The 7266-nt window shown below is 39.7% G+C and overlaps 1 long non-coding RNA gene across 1 annotated transcript in view; it reads right to left on the bottom strand.

Annotated features, from left to right (window-relative positions):
* Positions 1–318: 318 nt before the first annotated feature.
* Positions 319–7266, bottom strand: part of LOC116672204 (uncharacterized) — a 27840-nt gene continuing 20892 nt past the window's right edge. Inside the window, exon 4 of the long non-coding RNA XR_004327497.1 lies at positions 319–329. This is a non-coding gene — a long non-coding RNA (uncharacterized LOC116672204). The remainder of the gene's footprint in view (positions 330–7266) is intronic.

The following is a 7266-nucleotide window of genomic DNA, read 5'->3' as shown; positions in this document are numbered from 1 at the left end:
ACAAACAGATCAGCAATGTTGTTAGAACAAGCTTTTTCCAGCTTAGTCTCCTGGCTAAAGTTAAGCCCTTCCTGAGCAGGCACAACCTAGAAAAGGCTATTCATGTCTTTATTAGTTCAAGGTTGGACTACTGTAATGCCCTCTATGTTGGTCTGAATCAGACCTCAATTTCCCGCCTTCAATTTGTTCAAAATGCTGCTGCTCACTTTTTAACAAAAACATCTAGATATGCACACATTACTCCCGTTCTCTACACCCTACATTGGCTCCCTGTGCGTTTTAGAATACATTTTAAGATCTTATTGTTTCTTTTTAAGGCCTTAAATGGCCTGGTCCTGGAGTATTTGTCAGAAATTTTAACTTTGCGTGAGCACAATCGTTCATTGCGGTCTTGGAATCCGTTGGTTTTAGAAGTCCCAAGATTAAGGTATAAACTCAAGGCAGCAGTTGCTGCCCCAAAACTCTGGAGCAAGTTACCCCCTGATATTCGGACGATAAAAGATGTCACTCTGTTTAGGTCTAGACTAAAAACCTATTTGTTTAGGCTGTCTTGTAATACCTAGTAGTGGTGTGACAATTTAATTCTCCTGTCTCTAGTTCTTTTTATTGTATGATGTGTTATTTTGTTCTTGGTTCCTGATGTAAAGCACTTTGGATATCTGCTGGTTGCTGTAAAGTGCTCTATGAATCCATTTTGATTGATTGAAGGCTTTTTGCTTATATTTAGCATTAGCATCACTAGCGTTAGCCTCAGCCAACTCCTTCACAACTAACGGAGCGAGCTGGAAAATCAAACTTTTCCTGTACCCTGTGGGGAGGAGAGCCACAACATCATGGCCACCAACAAAACTCAGCAAAGACTGGTTCTTGCTCAGGCTTTAATTTCTGGATATTTGGCAGCGCTGCCACAATGGACTGAATGGCTTCACTTGCAACTTTCTCTGCCGCCACAGAACTACAACTCTAGCTCACAGCTTCAACGTCATCATTCTCAGCCACTCCCTCTGATCGCTGATTGGACCGGTTACATTTTGTCCGGAGAAAACCCAAGAATATACAGCAAATCCAGATGGTGTACTGAAGGGAAATGACAATTGAGTGGAAATACGGTTTTATACCATCTGGAGGGATAAAAACAAGTCCCTCCCCATTGTATTGAAGACAACTTATATTTCTTTCTTTTCTTTGTGGTTCCTATAACTAAACATGAGACTGCTAGACATGCATGTAGGTCTCCCTCTTGTTTATTGTTATTGTACAGTAGCTGACTTGCAGCAGCCTCAACGTGAAGTAAAATAAATCTTTTCAATGTTGGAACAGTTACAGTTGCAGAAATGAGAATTCTGCTGCGTAATTTAGCGTGCAGTTGAAGGTTCTCTAAAGTTTGAGTATTTGCACCTAATAGCTACTTACTTAGATACACTAAGTAAGATACAAAAGCTAGTGGCAAAATCTAGTTAAAAAAGAGGCTATGAAGGCATGCGACCAGACTACAGCAACTTCCAGGTGTTTAAAAGATGTGTTGTAACTCCTGCCAGCACAGACGTCTGCTTCTGCAGGCTTTTGCATCAAATTTGTTGAGTCAGGTGTACTGAAGTGGTCTTGTGCTTGTCACATAGCTGCTATTGTCTTCAGAGTTCTCATCAGTGAGTTTAATCCAAAGGTCTGCCACTAATTCAAGTTACTGTACTTAAAAATCCCACGACTGCTGGAGCTGACGCTGGCATCAGCAATCATATCATGTTCAAAGTTGCCTAAATCACACGTCTTGCCCATTCTCACATTTAGTAAAATAGAAAGTAACTGCTGACTCACTGTCTGCAGGATCTAGCTGTGTGTGTAAACAGGAAGATGTGCCTAATAGAGTGGCCACAATGTATACACGCAGAAAGGAAAAACCTGCCTGTAATGACCTATTTTCCCACAGAATTCATAACTGTATTGTCATGATGCTTAAACTTCCTCGTGTAACATTGGCGTCAATGTATTGCAGATTTTGTAACCAGTGAGAGTTCTTGTTGCCTCTCACAATTACGCGTGAGTGTCATCCCTGTTTAGCAGAATACCCTGTAATATTATTTCTTCTCACCGTGAATTAAGGACTACGAAAATTACAGGCTGGAGGTCTGCCTAGCAGTTTTATGAACGTTAAGTGCTGATATTGATGGAAGGGTAATGGTAGTCCTCGGCCCAGAGTGTAAATAGTATCTAAGGTGATTACTCTTTTATCACGTGGGGGGAAAAGGTGGAGAAGCACTTAAAGCAAAAGATCAAATGTGACGGAGGGCCACAGACTTAGAATATGAATGCTGGTTTTGCTGCATTTCATGATAATGATCCAGTACACATTTAAGAAGGAAATATCCTTTTTACTATTCTACAATAATTAGACAGCTACTAGCTACTTTGCTAATTATGATTTGACATACAGAACATTTGATAGGCTTATAACATATGAAGTATTATTGTCAACAAAGATATCCAGCAGTATATAAAGTAGCATAAAACAACTCCACTGTGACAGCTAAAATAGTAAAATACTTATACACATTAATGCATCAATAATACTAATCCATTATCATCATGTATAATATTACAGCACCTGCAAGAGCATTTCCAAGCATGAGTAAATGTATTACTTTGAGTACATATTGCCCATAATGCTGCTGTACTTTTACTTGGTTGGGATGCAAGAGTTGTAATAGAGTGTTTTTACATTGCCATTTTGTCACGTTTACTTACTCAAAGGGTTTGAATACTTCTGACTCAACTATTCATATCTCAGGTGATTTTGCATGTTTCTATTGCACTAATTACATAAATCAACTTGCACGCACAGATGAAGACTTACATGCGGACTAATTTACCCAAATGAACAATCTTATTATAAAAATACTAATTTTGTTACTATTGTCATGGAGTTAGCTCCATTTTATGTAAAATAAGTCATTCTCGGCTCATTTTGGCACATTACATTTTAACATTTAAATTGAATGATTGCAATAATCACTACTGTGTGTGTCTGTGTGTGTGCGTGCGCGCGCGTGCATGCGTGCGTCTAATGCAAGTGGCTTCAGTTGGAAATTTACATTTTAATTACTTTTGATGACTGTTTATTAAAGTGCACTGTGATAGAAAAAGTCAATATATTAATGTGATTCAAAGACAACAAACAACCTACGAAGTGCAGTTCCTAAGCTGCTACTGTGTCTCTGAATATTGTTCATGTGATCTTAAGATCTGGCATCGGTCCACGATCTGTTCAGCATCGCTCCACAGCTGAGGACTCCCCGTCACAGAAAAGCAGAACACACTCTGAAAGTTGCTCTCCTTTGCTACATCTCCAATCAATCTGCCTGGCAGCTCCTCTGTTTGCGGTTAAGCAGCTGTTAAATTATTTTGGTTAATTTATATCTGGAGGCTCTTGTTACGCAGAACTCACTCTCTTGACACCCATGTCGAAGGGTTAAGATTTTTGATTTTCATCAGTCCCCCTCTTACATTTGGCAGTCCCCCTCTTACAATTGGCCTCCTCTCTCTAGGAAGCTGAACATATAGCTGATATCTTTCAATCAAGAGCTCTCCTGTCCTTGCAATCACATAGCATTGTTCGTCTCATGTTGTGGAAAGCTCTTTTGACAGAGCGCTGTGATGAATCACCTGGCTAAGGCTTTTGGAAAACAAGCCTTCAGATCCCATCGCCCTCTTTTTCATAGAGTTGGAAAAAAAAAACCATTCAATTCATTTCTCCTGCTCTTTCATGTCTTCTGCCGCTTTTTTCGTACACAGTGTTTTAAAAGTTATTCACTGCAAGCCCTTCTCTTTTCTTCTCGCTGGGCTTCGCTAAGCAAATATCTGGCAGGTTTAGTTCATAAAGGAAGCGCTTTTACTTGCTTTAGGTGCTGATGGCAAGGCACACTCTGTTATGTTGGAGGCTTAAAAAAACAAAACTTTGCAGGGTAATTCTCAGCAGCCAAATTAAGTGGCAGAGGCTTCCAATTCTTCCCCCTCTCACCCTGTGGAAAAATGAATCCCCTTACTCTTTTGTACAATAATCTGAAGCAATGTAGAGAAACGTGTGTTCTAACCTTTTTCAAGTTTGTCATGAAATTCTGCTGTTTTTTCCCTCTTATATCAATTCCTAAAAGTGAAAAGAGGGACAAATATAAACTTGCAGGAGCAGCATGTGAGCACATGATCGGGTCCAGGGTGAGTGTTTTTCAAAAGGCTGAACACATCATAGAAGAAACCGACTGTGGGAGAAGTGCAAATGACACTCCCTCAAACCAGGCAAAGAGAATGATTTAGAGCACCTGTGATTTCACTACAGGAGAGCACAATGTGCTTTCAAAGCCTGTCAATGATCACTTATTTGCTGCAATAGGCTGATTAAAAAACACTGTTACGCATATGCAGCGTATGTCAGTATTTAAATCATGATAAGCAACGGATTAGCCAGGGCATTTTCCTGGGATTAGAGAGCATCTTGTTAGTTTTGTAGTAGTCTATATCAACAACGATTACTTTAGGGGATTGCTCCGGTGCCGCCGGAAGATCCGCCGGATGTCCCTCATTTTTGGCCTGATGTCCCTCACCTTCTGCTTTGTTTGTGTTGGCATTCAAAGCTCCGGTCGATTTATGAGGACTGTGGTTAACTGCTCCTCAGATCTCTGCAGTGTAAAACCAGACAACTACCTAGACTATCTGTCCAATCTAAATTTTCTGTTGCACGACTTAAACAACTTTTGAATGAAAACACATTTAACCAAAACATAACTTAACTTCCCGAGGCTATTTTGTAGAAGGCACCCTTACTTTGTCTGGCGCTTAGCACCGCCCCAGACGATTGTGATTGGTTTATTGCACTGTGGAGGTTGGTCTGGCAGTGCAAGACTAGGTTTGTAGCAGCTCTATTAGAGGGGCTGGGTGAAGGTGAGGGATGACATGCATGGCAGCCAAAGGGAATTTATAGATCCAGACGCATTGTATCTGCCAGCTGTGCCGCGATCACTCCGCCCAATCCTCCAAATGCAGACATAACAAACTTCCTGAGTGATAGGATACAACCTTTTGGACTGGCCTCCAAAAGCCTTACCTTAAACAAACACTGCAAACTTCAATGACACACAGATCAAACCACATAAATACTGATATATTTATACATCGAGAAATTCCTGACCACACCAAACACTGAAGTGATCTGCCAAACACCTCAAGGCAAGGCTTTTTTATACACAGCATAGCAATTAAAACACCTTATTGCAGCTGTATACAATGCAAGGAAATTAATGTGTTCTTGATTAATGTTCTTTGGAAAGCGTATAAGGACAGTGCTTTAAAGTATCTAACTCACAACATGAGTTATATGAGACAAATGTTATTTCGTGAGAGTTTGAAGCTCGGAAGTGTTCTTAACACCATGTTTAAAAACACTGCTTTGTATTCTGAGAGTCTCTTCCTATTTCTTGCTGTCTGAAGTGTCTTGAATGCAGGGCAGGTTTAAACATTTCAACAAAGGGCACTGCTATTTGGTCACAATCTTTTTTTCGAAGGTTCTTTCATGGCAAAATTGAATGAAGCGATCTGTACAATTATTAAGGCACAGAAGCTTCAGCAGTGGGAAGTTCGGAGACCTGGACAAACCCTTTGCTGTCTGCAGCGGGAGGCCTGACACCTGGGCAAACACTGCAGCCCAATGATCTGTCATCAGCTATGGAAACCAGCACCAACCTGGTCGCTTTTGTCAGCGCACAAAAGAAAATGCCTCAAATTAATTTAGCACTCGGCATTCATCTTCTGTTGAGGCTTAAGACCTCATCTAAGCTTGCGAAACAGCAAGGGGCTCATGGGGCTTCATGTAAGAATTTTGGCTCATAGGTGAAGCCAAACACTGTTAAGACGTGACATGTTGACTGTTTAGTGAAGTATGTGTATCCTGTTAATTCAGACAGTTAGTAATACCTGGGATCACCGAAGCCCTCAGATGTACTTCTGTGTGTACCCTCCTTCTCTGATCTCTTTTACTCAGCCTTTCCTCCACAATACCAGACCTCTTGAGGACATACAAGATAATTGTCCCTCAGCCTTCTTTCTCCCACAGAGAACTTCAAACAGAGCTTTGCCAATTCAAGATTACGTTGAGTATTGCAGTGATGACTTTTAAGGCCCTCAATGATGACATGTTGAGGTTTGTGGTGGCCTCCTGGTGACGCATTTCTCAGACATGAAGTAAATATTCACACCGTCTGGAATGTGAATGATTAATATTGCACGGCTTTTGGACGTGGTTGTGTCATAGCTGATCATTTCTTTCTGGAAAAGATGTGTTGGAGACAATATTCAAAGCAAAGGGGAGGAGAGATCTTTTGAAAGATCCAACTTTTGATTCAAATCACCATCACCTTTTCCAACTGTCATTTAAATTTCAACAGAAGGCATGCCTAAAATACACTTAGAAACTACATTTCTTAACAAGAGTGAAAATGTACTCAAAGTATATAAAGTTGGTGTCGCTACAAAGTTATTTTCAATAATATCTTGAATAAAAGAGGTTATGTCCCTTCTGATCATAGGAGCAAATCAAATAATAAAAGTACCTCTGTTCAACCCAGACACCTAGAAATTACATTTACACACTAATTTGCAATAGCAAATATGTTTTGAGAGAAACATAATGCCTTAACTAAAGTGCCTTTGTTGCCTAAATCTAATCACGTTGGACATAGAATGTGAAACCACAATCTTGTGTCAAAGTCCTGCTCTTCATATGCATCCACCCCAGCTATCTCATGATGATTTACATAGAGTAGAAAAAGGTTAAACATAATCCAAGCACATAAAGCAAAATAAACTTTCTAGAATAGTTGGAACAATTTCCAACGCAACAGAGGGTATGGCCCTCAAGTATGTTTGTATCAGCTCATAAGACCAATACAAATAATGATGGTCATAAAAGTACCTAAGTATAAAAGACATTTCCAACAACAATTTGATATATCAAAAAACATTTTCTGGACACAAACTAGATACATTATATTCTTCGCTGTTGAAGAAATAATTCCTATGAGAACTGTCAAAAGTGTATTTGGGGGATTATCCATCGTAGCAGGGACATTTGCTGGAAAGAGATGCTGCTGATGAATTTCTTTAAATCTCATACGTCAATATTATGAGCACCATAAATTCTAGGCAGAAATCTCAGTGGTGTATATTAAAAAAAAATCTGCTAACTGCATGTTTATGTTTTTTTTTTTTTTTTTCAGATTT

The sequence above is a fragment of the Etheostoma spectabile genome, chromosome 22 (assembly GCF_008692095.1).
Source record: "Etheostoma spectabile isolate EspeVRDwgs_2016 chromosome 22, UIUC_Espe_1.0, whole genome shotgun sequence".
NCBI classification, from domain to species: Eukaryota; Metazoa; Chordata; class Actinopteri; order Perciformes; family Percidae; genus Etheostoma; species Etheostoma spectabile.
This window is presented reverse-complemented; position numbering and strand designations above follow the sequence as displayed.